Source organism: Caretta caretta, chromosome 25, assembly GCF_965140235.1.
Source record: "Caretta caretta isolate rCarCar2 chromosome 25, rCarCar1.hap1, whole genome shotgun sequence".
NCBI lineage: Eukaryota > Metazoa > Chordata > Testudines > Cheloniidae > Caretta > Caretta caretta.
In genome coordinates, this window is record NC_134230.1 from 12,919,125 (window position 1) to 12,942,054 (window position 22,930).

The window sequence follows — 22,930 nt, forward strand, 5'->3', positions numbered from 1 at the left end:
ATGGACTTTAAGACCCTGAACGGGGGACCACGCACGCTAATGCAGTGGGCTGGCCAGGAAAGATGAGGTTTGCTTATTGCTTTATTTATCGGTTGAGTGAGCAATTCTCTGCCTACAAGGTGAGAGATGTGGGTGGAAAGACAAGGAACACATCGCCGGTTCCCTCTTCCAGCTCCAAAATGTATTAATTATCCCTGGGTGGCTTCTGGCAGAGCAGAGAGATCACTCCCTGATTAGGAGATGTTTATCAGGAAACTATAATGAAGGTGGGACACTGACACTGTGATTAATACTATATTTCAGCAAGATTTAAATGAAATGATCCATCATCCCAAAAGGAAGATCAGCAATGCCTGCTGCCAATTATCAGAGTGGCTTGGGGATAGGGGCTCTCGGGTATAGAGCTGCAAATGAGCCAGTCACCTTGGCTTCCTGCTTACAATGAAAGCAGGTAAGGATAGGTAAGTGCAGTCTTCTTATATTTCACAGTCATTTCATAGTTTCTCACATACAATCTCTCCATACACCGGCACTTTTCACTCGAGTTTGACAAAGATCAAGCCAAGCTTCACAGCATCACCTGTGTGGTATGTAAATATCCTCCTTTCACAGATGGGGACAATTAAGATAAGGAGAAGGGAAACTGACATGCCCAAGGTCCAAAAACAAGCAGAGATGGAAACAGAACCCAGGAGTCCAGAGTTTCTCTCCCCTGTTCTAAACACTAGACCAGGGCTATCAAGCCTGCATTCCTAATAAACTGGTTTTAATTGAAGTATTCTTTCATCTAGGTTATGGGATTCACCAGACACCCCGGGGAGATAACTATCTCCTGTACCCAAAGGCTCATATGGAGCAGAAAGGGGGAAATGAGGGAAAGCCATTCCATAACTCTGAAGTGAAGACTCACTCCCCTGTCCGAGGCAGGCAGGAAGGTTACCCTGCTCTTGGGAGGAAGCTATAGGAAATCTCTCTTTTTTTGATCAGGCCTAGTCTACATTTGGGGTTACCTGTTGCTTTTTGGTGGGGTTGCGTGTTACAACTTTCAACAAGGGTTCAACACTGTGGTGCAGGGCACGGAAGCCAGAAAAGTGACCGGCTACTGCAATCCGGGCTTGAATTCACTACACGTTCAACTGAATTTTAAATACAGAGCGTTACCAGTGGCGTGTGAGCAACTGTCACAGCAGTAGCGTCAGACCAGCAGCCTCAGCATTACGGCTTTTATGGTAATTTTCAGGGAGTTACCCAGAAGGCCCTGCAGTGGGAGAGATTTTTCTTGGCAGCGGTCCTAAAATAATGTTTTATGTTTGCGTATGTTATATGTAAATGTTTAAAAATAAAATAAACTGGGGATGGAGAAAAGAAAGGATCTAACTGGATGGCTTCTCCTGTTCTGTGATCACAGCATGGAAAGTGCAGTATGAAGAGAGGGGGAGTTGTGGTCCCTGCCCCAAGGAACACACACAGTCTAAGGAGGGTGACGAAAGATTCCATTTTAGGGTATTGTTTTGCCTTACAGATGCTCCCCTATGTGGGGGTCCAGCATAACAACACAGGTTAGTGCCCTCCCATTGCCATGAAGAGAGTCACCCCATGCAGCAGTAATTGGTGGGTGGCAGCCTCTTCTTGCCAAGCATTTAGCTGAACTACACCGCTTCTGATCCCCAAATAAGGGTTGTCGCCACAGCCTTCCCTGTCCTGCGCACACCTGATTGCTGCTGGTTTACGACAAACGGCTATTTTACCACAGAGCACATAGCTTCCCCCCACCAAGGGACAAAAGCACCTCAGTCCCTTGGCTGAGCCGCTGCGGCACTTTGAGGGAGGCAGCTGGAACAGGGAAGAATTTTGGGGCACAAGGAAGGTCTCATTAAAAAAAAAAAAAAAAGGATTTGTGACTGAACACGAGTCAGGTGGCCAAGAGGGCCAGCCAGGGGAGCAACAGACTGATTTATATGAATGCTACAGAGGAAGAGGTGATAGTAGCCATAATCCAGTTGCCCTACAATGTATCCATGGCTATGAAAATCCTGGGGAAAATCCTGGGGAAACCCCCCCCAACCCACATCTCTTCCTCTTGCTTGATCTTCTGTTAAAAATTTCCCTTTTCTATTCTGAACTCTCAATTGATGAGGGAGAACTACACCCCCACCCACTTATCCCACGTCAGAATTCCCCATGGAAAGAGGCCTGACTGCACTGCTTCATTCACTCAGCGACCCATCCGTTGCTATCGCTTTCTCAGCATCCACAACGATTCCCGTCGGGGCGGAACAGGAACGTCACGTGGACAGTTGGGACCTGTTGCCCAGTTTCCTATGACCTCTGCCTTTCCAACGCACAGGGAGGAAAGGGCGAAAACCCTTCCGCACGTGAGTGACAGTAAAGCAGGCAAGCAGCTGTTAACAGAGAGAAGCCAGGAAGAAGAAAACCCTGATCAGCGTGGGCTCCAAGAAACACCATCCACTTAATTTAGATCTCATGAGCATAAAAAGGAAACCAGATACAAGGGTGGTAGATGGAGAGCAAGATTTAAGCTCCATTGGAGCTTTTTAAAAAATAAAATAAAATAAATCCGTTCATGCAAAGTTTGCAATCCACACACAAGCACCATGGTGACGTTGGAAAACCAGCAAATGAAACCGATCCACAAAAGTGAAACTGATCAATACAGTTTAATTGTCCCAATGAGCATGAAACGCAGGAAAAACTAAGATGTTGGGGGGGGTGAGGGGGGGGGAGAGAGGAACAATAAATTAGATTTTTATAAGAACGTCTCTCAGCTTCAATGCTCTATGAAGTTATCAGCAACACAGGGATTTTTAATAGATTTTTTTCCTTTACAGGTTTCAGAGGAACAGCCGTGTTAGTCTGTATTCGCAAAAAGAAAAGGAGTACTTGTGGCACCTTAGAGACTAACCAATTTATTTGAGCATGAGCTTTCGTGAGCTACAGCTCACTTCAGTGAAGAAGTGAGCTGTAGCTCACGAAAGCTCATGCTCAAATAAATTGGTTAGTCTCTAAGGTGCCACAAGTCCTCCTTTTCTTTTTTCCTTTACAGTACCCCTTTAAACAGTTAGCTCAAAGAGATGTTAAGATAAGATTTAACCATCTCAAATACTGAATTTTAAACAAGACCACTGTTTCCTGGAAGAGTTTATTCCATTTTGAGAAATCATGCACGTACCAAAGTATTATCACCCCTCCCCTGCCCCTTAAAGCCATTTTGAACGCTGCACCTGCCGAGTTTATTGAGAGAGGGTAAACAGCCTCCAGAGATGGAGAGCGCTTTGCCTCCAGTTTTGGGACTTATGGACCCAGAGCATGGGGTTAACTGGTGTAACCACACATCCCCTCACACATTTACTGTTTGCAAACGGAAAAGAAAATGAAGTCCACAAAGAGTCAGGGACATTCCTGAATTCAGGCTCCATCACATGCTGCTTAATACCAGGCCCCTTTGGACCCATTGCTGATGGATGCACAGAGGAGCACAAATGTCACCTCGGCGGGAGGGAAAAGGGGAGACAACCCAGACCATTTAGAAAGTTTATTACAACATAGACACAAAGGCAGCACAAATGAGTACATTACAATGCCCATAAGGTGGTGTGTGTGTGTGTGTGTGTGCGCACGTGTGTGTGAGAGATACACATACTATTTAGGACTGGTTTACATCAGAAGACTTGCATGGGTTTACCAGAACTGGTATTTAAAGTCAGTTTATTTACACCCATGAAAACTTGCAACGTAACATAGATGCCCTTAAACCAGCTTAACACTCACTGTAAATCAGTTTAGCAAGACATCAAATTAAACTAAACTGATTTAACCAAAGCTTAAGCCGGTTCAAGTGCATCTACATTAGTGGTTTGTCCAGTTTAGCTAAATTGATTAAAAACCCCATTCAGTTAAACCATAGCAAGTTTTCTAACGTACCCCAGTCCTTACACTTGCAAACACTGCCATGGAAAAAACTGAAACAGGCTGTATTATTAGTTATTTGCATCATAATAGCAGCCAGAGGCCCCGGCCTCGTTGTGCTAGGAGCTGTACAAACATAACAAAGTTGGTCTCTGCCTTGAAGAGCTCACAATCCAAGTGTAAGACAAATGATTCAACAGACAGGGGGAACAGGAAAAGAGAGACCACAGTAGTCAGAGATGGAAAAATTGGGTCTGGCAAGGGGCATTCTGTTGAAAGGCAGGATATTACATCCCTAGCAGAGGGACCACAAAGCTATGGCCAGGATCCAGAAGGGAGGTACATACTAATGTGCCTTCCAAGCCCTCAAGAGAGGCACATATCCCAGCACTTCAGTGTAGGGGCCTCTCCTCTGAAAGCCAACAGCTGGGCTCCAGTAACCCCTTGTCACCCGTCCCATTCCTCTCTGTAAACAAGCTGCCAGGGAAAATAAATAGTTACTAACCTGGTCATTAAATGGATTTTGGCAGAGCTCTTCCAGGGCACTTCAGAGGAACCCATCAGATCTAAATGGACATGCTCATCAGCACGAAGTAGTGGGCCCCACAAAATGTTACACTTCAGTTGGGAAAAGGAAGCTGGTTTGGAACACGCCCAGCTTGTTTGTGGGGTATAATTCCAGGACTTAAAGTGAAAGAATTTTTAAAGTTGCAATTAATTCTTACAATCATCTTTTTATTACCGCAATACCTACAGCCCCCAACCAAGATCAGGGCCCTGTTGTGCTAGCATTGTCCAGAGGGCAAGACACAGGGCCTGCCTCACAGAGCTGATGGTCCAAGCTGAAATCAGAGTGGCAGGGGAAGAGCGGACCGAGAAGTGGCTTGCCCAGGGTCACACAGCAGGCCAGCGTCAAAGCTGAGCAGGGAACTCAAGTTTCCAAATGTCTAGACCTGTGTGTGATGCATTCGATCAGGGGTTCTCAACCTTCTTCTTTCTGAGCCCCTCCCCAACATGCCATAAAGACTCCACAGCCCACCCGTGCCACAACTGTTTTCTACATATAAAAACCAGAGTCGGCATTAGGGAGCAGCAAGCAAGGCCACTGCCCAGGACCCCACATCACAGGGGGCCCCACAAAGCTAAATTGCTCAGGCTTCCACTTCAGCCCCAGGTGGCAGAGTTCAGGGCCCCGGCCTTCAACCCCTCATGGTGAGGCTTCAGCTTTCTGCCCTGGGCCCCAGCAAGTGCAACACTGGCCCTGCTTGGCCCTGAAAGCTGTTCACAGCCCCCACAGGGGGCCCTGGACCTCTGGATTAGATCACAATCTCTAAATTAAAGTCAAAGCACTGGGATCCTCAGACGGGGGAGGGGGAGGGAGTAAGGCTCATTAGTAAAACTGGAAGGATCTGACACTAATTTACTTTTCACCAATATTTTACATTTTCACACTGCTTAGGCAGTGAAACTAGACTGGTCAATTTCACATTTGCTCATGATCACTTTCACTATTTGATTTCTCATGATGCATTTGGACTTTCCAGGCAGCCTGGGAGTGTTTGAGATCTCCCTACCCTCGCCCTCCACAAACTCATGGTAAAAAAGGTTATTTGTGAAATGCTTTTTGTTTTTTAAATAATGCAGACATTTATAAGTTCCAGCAGGTTTCGTAACACCCTTTAGACTCAAAATTCAAAAGTCAACAGTACCCATTTAATGCAACTGAATAACCTCTCTCGGCTACAGATCTGGATTGCCAACGTGGACGTGGTTAGGGCTGGCTTCACTGTACCTTACCCTGCAGTCTTGTAATTGCTACAAAATTATATTTTAATTAGAAACTAAGGTTCGGAATACTATCCATATGCTGAGGCGGGCCAAAGGAGATCACTCCAGTGGACAAGCTATGTTTCATCTCCCTGCCCACTCAGTCCCCAAAGAGCATGGAATAGTGGATGAACAGCTGTGGAAGCCATATACATTTACTTTATAGTAAGCAAAGCAGTTAGATGGGACTTGTCCAGTTGCATCGGGTTAGGTAGATTTTTTCCAGAATGTTGAACCTACCAGGGGCACAAGGCAAACTAGTGCCAGAAAGGATTCCCATCCAGACGCCCATCTCTAGCTAACCCAATGCTTATCATGGTCTCAGCCCCACTGTGTGGTGTCAAAGCGTTAGTCTATTTAGCCACCTGGGCCAAGTGCTTCAGGGCGTCCCTGTTGAGTTACGCCACACGAGCCCGGTAAGCTGTCGGACCAAACGCTGCGTTATGCTGCCATGAACTGGGCTGGCCTTTCTTCATCATTACCTGCCAAATCAGGAAAACTGGACTTTCAGTGGTCTTACCACCACCAGGTGATTAACTCTGCGAGTCAGGCCTAAAACTGGATTTGGAGAATGTCCAGTCTGCACCCGATTTGGGATATTTGAGTCAGTCTGTGTCAACACTCCTGAACAGACCTGGGATGGGAGCAATCAATCCTAAACCATCCCTTTCCATAAATACCTTTTAAATACGGAGACCTGGGACCGTGCCCTGAATCAATAACAATGTATCAGCTGCTCTAATGACCTGCCTAGCTGGACATCGGAGATCTCTTTATCCCAGATGAAGATAAAGACAACAGAATTCAGCGTGCATTTCACTGCGACAATTCACACTGCATGAAGAAAGGGATATTTTCCCCTAAAAAAAAAATCAAGTGAATGTTATTCATTGCCATTGAGAGAAAAACCAGACCCCTTCTCCTTTAGGACACAAGCTGCATTTAGCCACTCTTCCATACTGGCCTGAGATGGTTAAACTGTAAGTCCCTTGGAGCAGGGACCGTCTTTTTGTTCTGTGTTTGTACAGCGCCTCGTGCAATGGGGTCTGGGCCATGACGGGGGCTCCAATAATAGAAATAATCAATCCATAGAGGCTAGGGAAATGCAGTCTCACCAAATTATCTTAGAAGGGGTTTACAAACATTAGCTAAGACTTACCCCTACTGCTGCAAGGCTGGTAAGCGGTAACCCCATTTTACAGATGGGTTTACCGACACCCAGAGAGGCCGAGTGACTTGCTAAAGTTCTCACAGTAAGCCAGTTGGGAACAGCGCCCAGGAGTCCTGACTCCCAGTCGTCCTGCCCTAGCCTCTCAATCAGACTCCCCTTTGACAGAGCAGGGAGTTCAACCCAGGAGCCAGTCCTGTCCATCTCCTGCTCTACCCACTGACCACACTGCTTCTCAGTGCTCACTACTCCACCTGCCTCCTCCTCGTAGTGAAGATTAAAATGCGACTGTTCTATAAAGAGGATTTTTCACATGCAAACGGGCCTGCTCAGTCTCCTTCCCAGGACATTTAACTGGAGTCCGTTAGCAAAGCAAAGCAGGAGTATTATTTCATTTCGAGGTGCCTATTACTCCACTAGAAAAATGTATACCTTTCCCCTTGTGAAATACGGGACCTCGCTGCACACAGGAAGGAGGAAAGTGCTAGCAAACTCATTGGTTAATAAATCAATCTGGCAGGGAACAATTAACAGTTTCCAATAATCAATTAGGCAGGAGCAGCAATTCTTTCCCATCCAGCAATTGATCTGAAATATGGCCCCTTTTGTAATTACCGCCAGTTGGGTGTGTTTTGGCACAGTGCACGGCCAGCTAATGGCTGCAGGCTTGGCAGCTCACTCTGGATGCACTGAGAATCAGGCGGGGGGGGGAGGGGAGGGGGGCGTTGTTGCTCACGAGTCACACCCTGACCCCAAGCCAGGCCTTATATTTCAACAGCAAAGGGAGACACGAATGCAGGGGACTGGCATTCAGCCTCCTGTTTAGGATCAAGGCACTCCTGGAAGCCAGGCAAACCATAGGGGTACTTTGCACTTCTCTTTGCACTTCATCTGAGGATCTCAAAGCCTTTCACAAATGTAAGTTAAGCTTCCCAGTACCTCATGGGTAAATACATTACACCCATTTTACATATGAGGAAAGCAGAGGCAGGGGTAAAATCAAGCAATATGCCCACGGTCACACAGTAAGTCAACAGGCAGGTTGTGATTAAAACCAGCGCTCACGACTCCTGGCCCTATGCTTTCGCCACCAGACCACATAGGACAGGCACATGACAGCTTCACATGGAAAACACTGGATATTGACTGCAAACAAATGGCACCGCGATGCATCCTGCTGTTTGGGATACAGGACTTCAGAGAACAAGGATTCTCCTTCTCAATTACTACTTCATAACCGACCTCTCAGCAGGAAGCAAGATGCTCTGTCCTAGTCCCAGAAACACCTAGAAGTAGTTTTGGTCCAAGCAGGTAATGACCAGTTGCTTCCCACAACCACACTCCAGACAGGCTGCAAGAAATCAATCATTTCAGCCCCAAGCACAAAACCATCCTCCCTTTGGGGTCGATGCAGCCTGCATGGGGTTCACAAGAAGGTAATCAGAATGACCCCTAACTAGAAAGTCTTCTTGTCCCTCCCACCCTGAGCCAGCACCTCTCCAAATGCTGAGCACTGGAATCCACTGTACTCGAAGGACATCCAGAATCTGAACAGGGGAAGGAAAAGGTGGACACCCAATTTTTCTGCCTTCATCCCCCTTCCAGACAATAAGGCTTGGAGCACTGAGATAGAAGGAAAGAGAATGGAAAATATCTTCTCTACCCCCTTGACATGTGCACACCTGCCCCCCACTCACGCGAGGGCCCAGGAAAAGGAGAGAAGCGCTTGGCCAGTATGGTCCCACCCAGCGCAGAGAGAAGTGATAGTGAGTCATGCCAAACGCAGATGAAGGATGGTTATATTGCTAAGCTAGGACTTGAGACCTAGGCTAGATTCCCAGCTCCACCACAGACTTCCTGGGTGACCCTGGGAATGTCACTTAAGTTTCTGCTCGTCCCCGTAACGTGGGGCTAATAGCACTGCCCCACCTCACAGGGATGCTAGCATTAAAGACTGCAAGGTACTTGATACTACACATAGAAGTATATTAAATAGAGCAGATACAAGAGGACACTACCCAGTAAGGGCACTTGCCCAAAGATGTGGGTCTGTGACGAGATGGGAAAGCAAGCAAGGGGGTGGGAAGTGGAAGAGCTGAAGGAGGCAGCGTGGGATGGGGTAGCACTCCCCACAGGAGATGGAGCACACTGCTGGTTGGCATTGCTCAGAGCGGAAAGGCTGCCCTGCCTCCCAGGCGTTTGCAGCCAGCGGGTTTTCACACCCTACATTGATGTTCTTGCCTATAAACCCTGCAAGAGTGCTGAACGCAGGAGGCTCCTCCTCCAGGGGCCCATCCTTGGTGATTCAGAGCAGCCACACATTTCCCAGAGCCTCCCGCCTCCCCATCATTCCAGGGGGACCAGAGACCTCCTGTCTTTAAAGTCACCAAGTCCACAGCTCTCCCCACGGGCTTAGTGACCCCAGCATCTGCTTCTCACAGTCTCAGTCTCTTGGTGATGGGGAGGGAAATGGAATTAAACACACAAGCTTATCCTTGTGGCCAGTAATTTCTTTAGTGCCTGCCAGCTCAAAGAATCCAGAGCACATGCCTACAGAGGCGCTGAGATGCAGCCACCTCGCTGGTGGAGCACAGTAGTTATGCACAGCAAAGAGGAAAGGAGAGAAACGGAGAGTTCTGGCCAATGACACCTGGGCCTTGGGACCTTTAGCATCCAAGCAGGTCAGAGCTCAGTTTGGCGAGGGCTCAGCTGAAGGAGCAGACGTGCACAAGCCATTGAATTCCACCTCCTGCTCAGACCAAGCTCCTTCCACTCACAGCAAGCACACGTGGGATCTGAAGTGCGACACAGTTCTGCACCGTGAGTCACTGGTTAATTTGCACCCTATGAGAAATGAAAAATTGACTGTTTTTACAGTTTTCCCCTGAAGTTCCTGAAACACGGTTCAAGAGCACTGGATGAAAAAAACAAGAAGAGAATCCTGTTAACTCTGTCTCCAGAGCATTTTGCTTTGTGTGGCTTCTAGGCAACTGTTGCCACAGCTGCTGCAGTGTTAGATTGATTGGCTACCTGATGGTCAGTCCCATTCTTGATGGCGACCCGCAGCTTATATCAGCCACCATTCCCCCAAGGCATTCCATAATCATCTGCCTCCCAGCACACCAGCCAGCATCACGCCGGGCGGGCAACAGCTGTCCCACCATGACACACCCAGAGTTCCATGTTCCGGCCCGGTGACACACACAGAATCCACCTCTTAACTGATCAAGATGGTGTATTTCATTCAGAAATCAAACCCCTCCCCACCCCTTCAGCATCTTCTCCAGATTAAAGAGCATTTTACCACCCCCATCCCATCAGCAGCGCTTCACTGGATGTCTCCTACACAACTGTCAAGCCACGTGGCTTTTGCTAACAGGGGTGGATTATATTCCAATCTGACGTGACTCAGTGTTTAAGATTCAAACCCCGCCCATGCAAATCCAGACACTGTGCCTGGTGCCATCTCCTCGGAAAGATGAAGTTGCCATGTCAATGGGGTTTTTTGGGGGTCAGACTCTGCAGGGGGCACATCACCCTCAAGAGTAAAGGGACAGGCACACTGTCACCAAGACATTGGAGGTACTTTTCATAGCCACCCCTTGCTTGTCTTGCAAGCGAGTCAGGCTGGAGCTGGGCTTGCCCACTGCTTCAGCTCTGAGTGCAAATTAAAAAGTACGCACACATACACACACACACAGAGATGGGTAGAAAAAGAGAGAAATGGCATTGGGAAGCTCCATCAATAATTTCTAGACATAGGGGACAACAGGAAGATGCTGCCTTTTATCATTCCCTTTTGGAAAAGGTTTTTTTTTGGGGGGGGGGGAGGTGGAAAGCACACACACTGTTCGTTTCTGTTCAGCTAGCCAGCACCACTCTGACAACCCCACTTCCCTGGAGAGCTCAGCTTCCCCAGGGAAAGAGAGGGGAACCCAGCTGTATCTCTTAGCAAGAGCAGGCAGCCAGAAGCCGGGGGAGGAGGGTACACAAGCTTTTAGTGCCCAGCGCTAAGCAAGCAGCAGTTGCAAGTCCGCTGGAAGTCAGATGCAACCGCTTTAAACCAAGGGGGGGGGGGGGGGGGAGGATTCAGCAGTGGGTGGAAAATGTAAACCGCCCATGCTGCAAACATAAGGGGGGGGAAGGGGGGAAGGCAGGGAAGGACACAGAACCAGGATCAGAGGCCAGACAGTGCAGGCAGCATCTCTGCAGGGTTGATGAAAACCATTTTCCTTTTAGAGATGCTTGCCCCGAGTCTCTTAGCATTTGTTCCTAGTTCCTCATCGCCCTCGGAACAAAGCACGGCTGCATGTTAATGGTTTATACTATTATTCTAGCAGCAATGCCAAAGACTAAAAGCAAGAGCAGTTCCTTGCAGAGCAGGAGATGCTACACTCCCTGAATACTTGGATGGCTCTGCAAAAAAAAAAAAAAAAGACTAATAAAAAAATCCAAGCCAAACACACAGACTCCACATCCTAATATTTTCAATTGGTTTTGATTGATTCTGTAAATTGTGCTTTAATGCAGTCAGGAGAAAATTGCTCCAAGCTGAAAACATTAAAGCATTGTCAATTATCCCCCAAACATGTTCGGTTTACTTCTCCTCGGTTTTAGTACGTTCCTCCACTCTGCATTGGTAAGACACAGGCATCACAGATGCAACAATAGGCTTCAGGGATCCAAGAGTCATCAGGACTTACATTCCCCCCCAGCAAACCAGTGGTTTTGTGCAGTCCTGTCTTCTGGGACTGGGGCAGAGCCAATTCCCCTCCAACCCGAGACAGCAGAAGCACCATAAAAGCAGACCCATAATTTCACTTTGTCCTTCTCATCCAAGGATCAGAGCACTTCAGAAACATCGACTGATCGTCAGCACTCCCTCCCAGCCATGGCAGCATCGCTCTGATACACCCACTTTACAGATCTGGTGCAAGGCAGAAGCAACTTGCTCAAAGTCACACCGGGAGTCAGCGGCAGAGCCCAGGAGTCCAGAGGCTAATGAGACAACCACGCCTCCCAGAAGGAGGCTGTCGTTAAGGAAGGGAACCAAATACGAGGGTTTGGCTGACAATTAATATGCAGCACAGAGGTAAGAGAAAAATCTATTCACTCATCAACTGCTACTGCTCCCACTCATAGCCCCCAGACTTTTATTGGAAAGAAGAGATTCTCCAATACATACCGTACCTTCCATCTCACACCCAGCTGTTCCACCACACAAGAAGCCACAAACACAACAGAAGCCAGCACATTCTCTCAACAGCGTTTAATTTCAATTCCAAGAAAAAGGGATGAAGCACGTCAATGGATGAGCTCTTAGCTCTCCCTTTTCCCACCAACACTTACAGAGAAAGAGAGAGAGAGAGAGAGAGCGCACGAGCGCACACTCACTACACCAACACACGCCTGAGGTCCCATCCCGGTAAAAACCCTGCACTGGCAGGATCCAGAATGGCCACGGATTGGGATGTGGCATTAGCTCAGAAGTCATGGCTGGAAGCAGCAAGTGGCATCTTTGCGGCTCAGAATGCTTGGTGGCCAATTACCTTCCACCCCCTCCCCCACACTGCCCCCAAAAAGTCAATTACTATTTCCTTAAAGATCAGGGTTTCTTCAGCCCCAGAACTACACAGAACGTATCAATACAACAGACTGACAGGGGATAATGTAGAGGGCAAACAACCTCACACAAAGGAATAAAAGATCTTGAGCACGAGGGATATGGGGTTCCCCTAAAGAGAAAGAAGCGACCCTAATACTCTCTTCCCTTCCTCCCCATAGCCAGTCACCGTCACATGCAAAAAGCAAGACGACACACCTGAGAGCCATCCTTCTGTGCGGAATTGACAGAGAAGAGGGTGTTTTTTAATCCATCAGCGTTTCCAGTTGAACACCACAGACCGATGCCGTCGGCAGAGTAGGTACTACCGGAGACAGGCCTGGAGACCTTATCCTGTGATAAATCCATTTGGTTCTGACAATATTCTACCGCTCAAACCCCTCAAGCACTACAGGTCGTTTTACTCATCGTCTGACTGCATCCAGCAGCTTCCCCCACCCGGCCACCCCACGCACCTAAAAACAAAGGGGAGCCACTGAAGTGCCAATTTACATGCAGTGCATTGCTGATGGAGAGTGGAGGGGGTGGGGGAAGTCTCTTAAGTCTTCAAGACAAGAAGTTAGAGAGGAATTGGCTCTGCTGTCTGTCAGTCAGCTGCAAGAGGAGCAACCTGAAACGTTACAAATTGGGGTCCCAGGGTGAAGAAGAAGTTAGTTTTCGAACTAAGTGAGGTAGGAAGAAGGGCGGAATCATCTCCCCGCAATGATGCTGCGAGTTGAGGTCATGGCATCTCTCTGAGTACTGCCTCACTTTCCTAGGCGGTTTCTCTTTCCCCTCCGTCCCCTTTCTCCACATTGCACCTAATTATGCCAATCCTCCATAGGATTAGAGCACCATTAGACACAGCAGGTAGAAATCCTATTACCAGGAGTGTGGGGGCAGCTTCAGTCTACAATGCTGGAACCTGGCTCGGAGAGACTGCAATTGTCATCTGTTGCCTGTCTCCCTCCATCATGGTATTTCACCCACCCCTCCTTTAGAGAGGCAGAGTTGCACTATTGTTGATATCGGAAACCCAGATTATAAGTGACCACTGTAAAATCCAGGTTTTGTAATAACCTGGGCTTCTGGCATCTCTGTAACTCTGAGCCTTTGTTAATTTTATTTTGTTAGATCCTACCTGGCAGGTGGCTGTAATCCGACAAGAGTGTCACCAGTTGCACTTACTTGCCTTGGATTTGCGTGGATGTGCACGCACACAGAGCGCACCATACCTTTTTAAATGGACCATATGCAAATGCCTGTGACCCTTTTCTGACTCCCAATTTGACTGTAGACTCTCTCTTTATTAACAGCCATATGAGATCTCAAATACCTTTGCAGTGAGCAAGCACAGACACAAAGCACCACACACCTGTTAAACAGGAATATAAAAAGAGCCTGGATTCCCAGAACCCATTAATAACCCCCCTGGCTGAAGCAGCAAGTGCCTAACAGGGGAAAGAATTGACCGTTTGCCACATTTTTTCCCCAAATGGGCTGCCCAAATCAATCAGGTGTTTTAACAGTGTATGGCGAAAGCCGGAGGCCTCTCCCAGGGATGCTGGTGTCACACCCAATTTCCGTGAGATTAAAAAACCCGATTCAAAAGCCACACACGCAGGTCTTTCTCAGATCCAGAGCGGAAATATGAATGCAGCTTGGACAAAACGGAGTATTTAGTAGAATATATACGGTAATCAAAGACCAGCCCCCCTCCCAAACAATACAAAGGGTCTAGCAATCACATCGACTCAGCGCCAGGCAAATCCAGGATTCCTGTCGAAGACTGGCTACACGGAGAGCCAGCCTGAATGAACCAACTTGCCGGCAGAGGCTTTTCAGACCCTATATACAGGTGCAGCAGCAGGTAAAATACACCAGGCTATTTCCCTGATTGAAGGAGAGAACGCTGATCTCCTACAGAGCCAGCCCAGAGGGAGGGGTCAGTGGGAAGCAGATTAAGCTCTCTTATTCAGGGCTGGAGATAACCAAATCCTAATTCGCTCAGATTGGGCCCATCTCAGCATGCGCCATGTCCCCTTTCCTGTCCAGTTAAGCCATGCCAAATAAATACATAAAACCCAAACCACAGAGAAATTAAGAAGTGCAACTCAAGAAACCCCAGGTGTCATTTAATGATGAACCAAAGAGCAAGAACAAACGGAAAAGACAAAAAAAAAAAAAGCCAGAGCAGGAGGTACAGCTACCAAGACCCAGGACACCCCCTGGGAACAATGCAATCAATCCAAACACACCCAGATACACAGTGAACGCAGGCATGAGCAGTTTTCAGGAAGGCTGGAGGGAGGGATCCATGTTCCCACCCCCCACCCTCGGGAAGCGCCGTATGGTGATTTAGGGGGTGGCCACACAAGGTAACTAAAAAGATAACAGGAAAGATGGTGTCTGTTTCCACCAAGCCTGCCGATAAGGGATGATACAATTAGGGAGGGTCCTACAAGTCACACGGAGCTGTGATGAGCGAGAGCAACCCTTCCAAACAAGCAGAGGAAACGAGGCTCTTTGGACGCTTGCTTACAAGAGTAAAAGGCAGGGGACACACAGCAGCTACCCCTCTGTTAAAAGATGAACAAGTTACTTGGTTACACATCAAGAGTTTCCGATTTTCAAAACGTTTACTGCCCCAGCCCCAAGTTAAGCAGCGTCTACACCGAAGTGAGATGTCAGGGTTATTTCTCCATCTCTTATGTGATTCGTTCCCTTTTCCCGGACACGGCTAAGCCATTTGTGGCTCATAAAGGTACTTCAGAGGAACAATTCCCCCTCCTTTTGAAATACACCAGATAGCACGTATTAAACTACCCATTGGGGAGGAATATCACCCCAAGATCTCCTCTAAGAAGGGATTTTTCAAACCCCCACTGCAGGTGCCTGGACACGTACCATGACTTTTTGAAGCCACCTTCTGATCAGCAAAATGTACAGGCCATTTACAATGCCTCTGGGGAGTGGAGAAATAGAGACCAGGCTTGGTGTCTACGTGATGGAAAGGAAAGCTGTGACAATGACAATACGTGCTTGGGCGAGGGGTAGAAAAATCACATAGGGGAAAGAGACCTACTTGTGCACAGGATGGCACGAGCTACATGACGCCACAACGGGACCCACGAGCAGCTGGGTGTAAGCGGACGAAGCAATTGCTTAGGGCCCCAAGCAGCTCAAGGAAGCCCCAGTTTAGTATTACCCCCAAAATACCGTTCCTCTCCTTTAATGCAGGCCAAACAAGTGTATTTCCATGTGCTGGGTTGCTATATTTTTGGATTCATGGAAATAATGCAATTAATATTTTTAGGGGGCAGGTGAAAGGGAAAACGGATCAGGACCCCCAAAATATTCCTGTTTAAAGTCTCCAGTGGGCTAACATCACCTCTGTCCATAAGGCATAGCCTGCAAGGAGTTGTGGGGAACACAATGTGACACAGGCAACAAGCCAGGGTGCACCATGAGTGCGCAGGCCTGCCGAGCTGGGGCAGGCCACACGCCTGCCATAAGAGGCATGAGACATGGGAAAGGCATCGCCATGGGGCAACATGTCAACACAACCAGAGCAGAGCGGGCAATGGAGCTAACGAGGCAGCAGGTGAGCTGAGCAGGATTTCTGGTGCCCAGGGGAAGAGGCGCTGAGTCAACAGAAGGGGGCAGGATGCCCACAGGCTGGGGAGCAAAGCTGGACACTGGCGGCTGTGCATGGAAGCTGGAACATGGGGGACAGGCTGGGCTATGCACATCGCAGGCTGGAGAAGGGGTGTTTCTGGAGAGTGGGAGGCTGTTTCGCTGTGCGGAGAGGGAGGAGAGCAGGGCAGCAGGGAGGGAGGAGAAGCAATGGGGGGGATCCTCAGGACTGGCGGGGGGGCGAGGAGGGGATTCCCTCGTGGGACTTATCCACAGACCTCAGGCATTGCAACCTCTCCCAGCAGCATCGCTTGTAGAAGTCAGGGCACTGGGCGGAGCTCCTTGCCAGCAGCCTCCTCCCTGGTACCCAAGTGCAACGCCTGCCAAGGATGCAGCTCCCCACCCTCGCCAGCGCAATGGCCGGTTGCACCAGGGCGCATCTTCAGCGCCCAGCTCAGCGCAAGCCCGGAGCCAGCCTCCTCCGCCGCCACGGCCGGGTCCCAGCGGAGCTTCCCCCCTCCCGAATCCCCCGTGCAATGCTCAGGGCTCCGCAGCGGAGCTTCCCCTCTGCCGTCCCTTTGTATCCAGCGCCTGGCTGTCCCCAGCGCATCCTTCCCGAGCCTGCCAGAGCGAGCGCCCCGGAGCCTCCCCTGCCCGGTGCAATCTGCTCCTTCCCCGGTGCAATCCCCCCTTGACTCGGATGCACCCTGCCTTCAGCCCCAGGGGAGCCCCTCCCCAGCGCTTTCCTGCGTCCTATCTGGAGTGAACCCCCGATGCTTGCGCGCGATTTTCCTGCCTCCTCAGGACAGCCTCACTGCAACCTGCCTCCTGCCCAGCACAGCCCCCTCCCCAAATCTACCCTCCCCCTCTCCCAGCGGAATTCTCACCTCCACCCACTGCAATCTGGCCCGAGTTCAATCCCCCCCACTCCCCAAATCTCCAGAGCTCGGGCGCTGCCTGACCCTGTCCCCAACGAAGCCCCACCCCAATTCTCCATTGCAACCGCCCCCCCCACTGTAACTCCCGATGCTCCGCTACAACCTCCCCGCTTCTGCTCCATTGCACCCTCTCCCCCCGCAATGCACCCTCCCCTGCTGCTCCAATCCACCCTGGCCCAACACCCCCTCAGAGCTCCATTGCAATCTGCCCCCCATGTAACCCCCCCTCCTGCTCCACTGCAACCTCCCCACACCCCAATCTGCCCCCCATGAAGCCCCCCTGTCCTGCTCCATTGCAATCCCCCTGCTGCTCCATTGCAACCCCCCCAGTTCACCCCTCCTCCTACTCCATTGCAACCTCCCCACGCCCCTAAGGCTCCATTGCAACCCCCCCCCCGTGCACCCCTCCTCCTGCTCCATTGCAACCTCCCCACGCCCCTAAGGCTCCATTGCAACCCCCCCCAGTGCACCCCTCCTCCTGCTCCATTGCAACCTCCCCACGCCCCTAAGGCTCCATTGCAACCCCCCCCCGTGCACCCCTCCTCCTGCTCCATTGCAACCTCCCCACGCCCCTAAGGCTCCATTGCAACCCCCCCCCCAGTGCACCCCTCCTCCTGCTCCATTGCAACCTCCCCACGCCCCTAAGGCTCCATTGCAACCCCCCCCAGTGCACCCCTCCTCCTGCTCCATTGCAACTCCCGCTGCTCCCGGGCAACCTGCCCCCCGGGCTCCAGCGCATCCCCCACCCCTTACCTGCCGGCTGGGCTGCCCGCTCACATCCTCGCCCGCCGTCCGGCCGGAGGAGGCGCATTAATCCCGGGCAGCCCCCTCCTCCCCCGGACCCGCTCGGCTCCCGGCTGAGGATGCTGCGCGGAGGAGGGGGCGGGCGGGCGCGCGGGGGACACTGCGGCTCCGGCTCCCTCCCGGGCTCCAGACACTCTCACAGGTGATGTCATTCCCCGAGCCTCCGCCGCCTGACGTCACCGGGGGGCGGGGCCCAAAGGCGGGGGTGGGAGAGGGGGCGGGGCGGGCAACGTCACCGCGGAGGCCAGGGAAGCCGGCGCCGCGAGGCCGGCCAATGGCAGGGCGGCGCCGCCGTCACGCGGGCAGGGCGGGCCGCGGGGGCGGGGGGGGGGGAGATTTAAAGGGCGAGGCGGACCCCGCGCACGTGGGCGCGGGAGCACGTGGCGCGAGGGGGGGATTCGAAGGAGGGGCCGTGCCCGTGCCCGTGCCCGTGCCCGTGCGCGGGGGGGGGGGGAGGGAAGAAGAGACCTCGCGGTGCAAAGAGCATCGAAAGGGACGGGGGCACATTGCGGGAGGGGGATTGTAAGGGCAGAGGGTGGGGCCCCCTGCTGCAGCTGGGGGCGGTTAAAGAGCAGGGGGCAGGAGGCGAGAAGGAAGTTTTTCAAGGCCGGGGGGGTTGTGGATCAAAGGTCAGGGGGAGAGCGGGGGGAGGGGGGCAAAGGCCCGGGGGAGGGGGTTAAAGCCAGGGAGAGCAGCTGGTGTGAGTAAGGCAGCTCACTGGAGGAGGGCAGCCGTGGGTCCGGCCTGTTGGCCAAGCGGGTGGTCCTGCAGCAGCTGCCTGCAGGGCTAGGCCTGCAGTCCCTCATTTGCAAGGGAGATTGCCCGACTTCAGCGTTGGCTCTGACCCCGGGTTGTAGTATTGCTTTTAACTGGTCACACACAGGTAACCTGCACAAGATCATCTACTAACAGCTAACTCCCTGTCTGCTCCTCACCCTTGTGCAGAAAGACCGCTCAAACCCTAAGCATCGCTTACCTCCCCTTTAACCCCTGCAGGGACTTAAGTGCTACATAGACCTTATGCTAGCTCTCCCCAGAGGGGTGAATTTCACCCAGAGAGAATAATGAGTGAGCTAACACAAAAGCACAACCCAGGATAGGCACTTTGATCTGGAGGTATTTCCCCTCACGTGCCGTTCAATGAGACGCTTGAGAAGTCTCATCACAGAAGATCAGGGTCGGAAGGGACCTCAGGAGGTCATTGAGTCCCACCCCCTGCTCAAAGCAGGACCGATCCCCAGCTAAATCAATCACCATCATTATTATTTTTTTAACCTCCCATATTCATATTGTCACATCTTGACAGAGCCCTGGATGCCCACTGGAGATTTTGAAGTCCTGCCAGAGATGCCAGCTGTCAGGAAAACAAAAAACACTGCAGTTCAAGGCTTCCAATCCCATAATTGCACCCCCATGTTCATATTTATTTTCATCAAATGCAACACGGGGGCGGCTTATTGAGAGCTCTACAGATGCACTCATCACGCACTTTCCTGAGGGTGCTGAGGTCTGGGCAAAGGGACTTTGGTTACTTAATCACAGAATCATTAGAAGTAGAGGCAGAAATGACCTGCTAATTCCTCTAGGCCATCCCTCAGCCAGTGTGGGATTGTTTGCTGCAGTATATTTTGTGCCCTGGCTGGCTGGCTTGACATCTGTCACCATCAGTGCAAAGACTAAAACGTTTATGTCCTTCTGGCATGTCAGCACTTTCGTGACCAGATCTAGATCTTCTGTTTCAGGGAGTGTCTGGATTCTCCCCATTTATATTGCCATCTTGTTGGGAGATCATGAGGGCAATATACGTACCTAGGCAGAGACAACAGATAGATAGGGAGCCCTTCACATTTCCATAAAATGAAGCAAATGCTACCACCATCGTATTTAAAGTCTCGAACCTGCAGACAAACTCCAGCGCAAGTGAGAGGAGGTTTAGCACAGGGGCACGTAAAGTTCAGTGCTTGGTGTAGCCCTCTGTAATGAAAGTTAAGTCTCAAGCCCCTGAAATGTAACCTTTGGGAAGCAAATAAAAGCATTATCCTCATTCCTGTTACTCATGGAGTGCTGTGTGTATATGCACTGTGTATACGTGAAAATAAAAGTGCTACCTACAGGCGGCCTTGATTCTGTATTAGGCCTCTGTTATCACATATACTCACCACCAGCATATCCCTTTGTGTCAGGACGCAGCATTGCAGGGGTTCTTCCTCTAATGCCCCCTTCACATCCTACTTCCACAGTGGTCCACTGTTTCTATGGCCTCACCTTTCAGCCAGGTCAGCACTCAATGCCCTTTCCAGCATTACCAGAAGGCAAATTAAATCTGAACTCAAAATAGCCCTAGGCTTTAAAGTTCATAATACAGACAGTCATCCATCACAGAGGTCCAAGGCCAATGTTGTCAAGGTTATGCCCCTAACTAGGCCACAATACTTGGATTAGGGCTAGGAGAGCCTTCCTTCCATGCCCTGGCTTTACCCAGAACTGACCCCTAAGAGAAACAGCCAGTCTGACCTGCTGGGCTCTGATTGGCTTCCACCTGCTCCTGGCTCTTCTAGCTACCACAGGACCAACTCTCGCTGATTTTACCTGCAGCTGATTATGGGAAAGGGAAGCCTCTCTTGGCAACCCCTGGAGGTCTGTCCTTGCCAGTCTTTCCTTCCAGAAGGACACTTTCTTAGGGAAGGGTGTGTCAAGGCAGTGGTGGGGCCTCTGGCAGTGGGCAGCAAATGTCTGCTACACCCAATCACAGCCCTCAATTCAGTAAAGCATTGCAGGCAAGTCCATCCTTATTCACCAAAGCACAAACTTAACTTTAAGTAGATGCTTAAGAACCAGTCCATGCTTTGCTCAACAGGGGTTGACTGCTGAACCGGGGACATACTGAGACACTGAGGTGCACTTGTCAAGTCACACCTGCCTAGCAGGGAGAGTGAGGTTTGGAATGAGTGTGTAGCGAAGCACTTTGTTAGTGCTGAGGAGGATGCTCAGACCACATCTCTCCAGGCATGTCCATTTTCCATCCACACGTTGCCCCCTTAAAACCCTTCGCTTGTGTGTGTGTAAGGGAGTGCCCCTGAGTCTTACATTTCCATTCAGTGTGGAGGCTATTACTAGTGTTCAGCCTTATTTCTACTCACCCTTTGCCTCCACTCACAACCATGCTGGAGCACATCCGCCTTGCACACCCATGCTGTGACTTAAAGCCAAAATGGAAAGATCTGTCAATCAGTGCTCCGTCGGAAAAATCAGGGCTGGATCTGACTTAATCTGGTGAAGTGCCATTGGTTGCAGTGGAGAGACCCATGATTTACACCAGTGAAAGAAGAATCCTGCCCAAGAGTGGTCAGGGACAGCATTATGGGTCTCTGAGGACTGTGTGTGTCCTCTAGGCTGGCTCTCGGCACCCTCTGCATTAGTTCATTTGTGCCCTTACTGGTTGGAAACAGGGGCACTCGTACCAAGACCCTGAGGCATTTTCATTTTATCACCTTAGGAACCCTGTCATAAAGCTGCAAACTGCCACGCTTCAGCAAAAGAGAAGAATATTGATCACTGAATGGCTCGATTTCCCAAACTGGAGAAGTAATGAAGAGGAAACACTTTAACACAGAAGCACATCTTGCCATAAAGAGGGCGCTCCCACTCCCCCTCCGTTTTATTATGAAGCCTGTGTTTAGTTAGTTCTGAAAATACTGAAGAATCAATAGCACCTGGAAGGGACAGTGGAAGGACTGAGGCAGCAATCATGCGAAGAAGGGTTGCAAAAATAGGAGTGGATGCTAACTTTATAGGGTGCCAGATCAGACAGACAGGTAGGGATATGATCATAAGATCACCTGGCATGTGGAAGCATTGGTCAAGATTCTCCAAAATGACTAGTGATTTGGGTAGTTCAGGTTTTAGGTGCACAACTGGAAACCCCTTCAATTGACCTGATTTTCAGAAAGTGCTCAGCACCCAACCTCTGAAAATAAAGCCTCTTTAAGCTATCTCAATTTGGGCACCAATAAATGGAGACATCCTAAATCACTCGTCTCTTCTGAACATTCTGGCCAGCACTCCTGTTTCGAGGTGTAAAGTGTCTCACTTGGTTTTGACAATTCCCAGTCGTAGCATAGCAGTAGCCAACGGGCCATTACTGGTGCTGTTTGAACCTCAATGCACCTTGGATAATGTTTGGTTTTAAACATTAGTATTTTATTAAAATAGAGTGAGAAGAGTTTAGGGAACAGGGAGCCCCACTCCTCAAAGAGGTGGTTTCATGTAGAACCATAAGAGCTCCTCCCACTCATTATAGATCTAGGTTACACGCAGACACCAAACAACAACAACTTACTTTAAAATAACACTATTAAAGTTGCAAAGCCAAGCACTCAAAAGCTAGGGAATGCCAGAATTAAGGTTGCCTGTGCAACTTTAATTTGGACCCCTTATACATATATACATTGTGGTTTTCCTCTACCTTTCCAGACCACTCTACATCTTTATGGGAAACATTTCCACTAAGGATTTTGGGTCCTGATCCTCCTTTCACTTACATTCATTTTACACAAGTGTAGCATCACTAACTTAACTCGAGTTCCTCTGATTTGCACTGGTATAAGTGAATCAGACCCTTGGCTTTTAATTTTTGAAGGAGGTAAAAGTACTTCCTGTCTTCCGTAACCTCTCGAACACAGCCCTTAGGAAGGTTCAGCATACTGAATGGCTCCTGCTTCGCTGCACAACATTTTGTGCTTTTGAGAAAAAGCAGGGAACTCTTGTCAGAAGAGTAAATATTACGCTGTAAAGCATCGGTTGCTCTCTGAACTTTTGCTTGATCCTGTTGTGGGCATCTAGGATACTGACCAAATGTCAGCCCATGTGTGAGTTTGAATTGCGCCAGTGAAAACCAGCAGGAAAATATTATTATTCAGCTCCTCAGCAAGTTGGGCGACATGTGAGAGATAATCAGAGCCACTCCACCATGGATACTAACGAGATCAAATCCCAGCAGCCATCCTCAGCTCTTGTTGTTACTCAGAG

General features: G+C 49.9%; 1 protein-coding gene across 19 annotated transcripts in view; it reads right to left on the minus strand.

Annotated features, from left to right (window-relative positions):
• Positions 1–18,042, minus strand: part of PTPRS (protein tyrosine phosphatase receptor type S) — a 247,577-nt gene extending 229,535 nt beyond the window's left edge. For 11 of the 19 annotated variants that reach the window (XM_075123328.1, XM_075123326.1, XM_075123322.1 and 8 more), the window contains exon 1: positions 17,852–18,041. The gene's annotated coding sequence lies outside the window, so the exon portion shown is untranslated. Of the gene's footprint in view, positions 1–17,851 lie in introns of all 19 variants that reach the window. The other 8 variants (XM_075123334.1, XM_075123332.1, XM_075123330.1 and 5 more) reach the window with 3 other exon arrangements.
• Between the last annotated feature and the right edge of the window lie 4,888 nt (positions 18,043–22,930).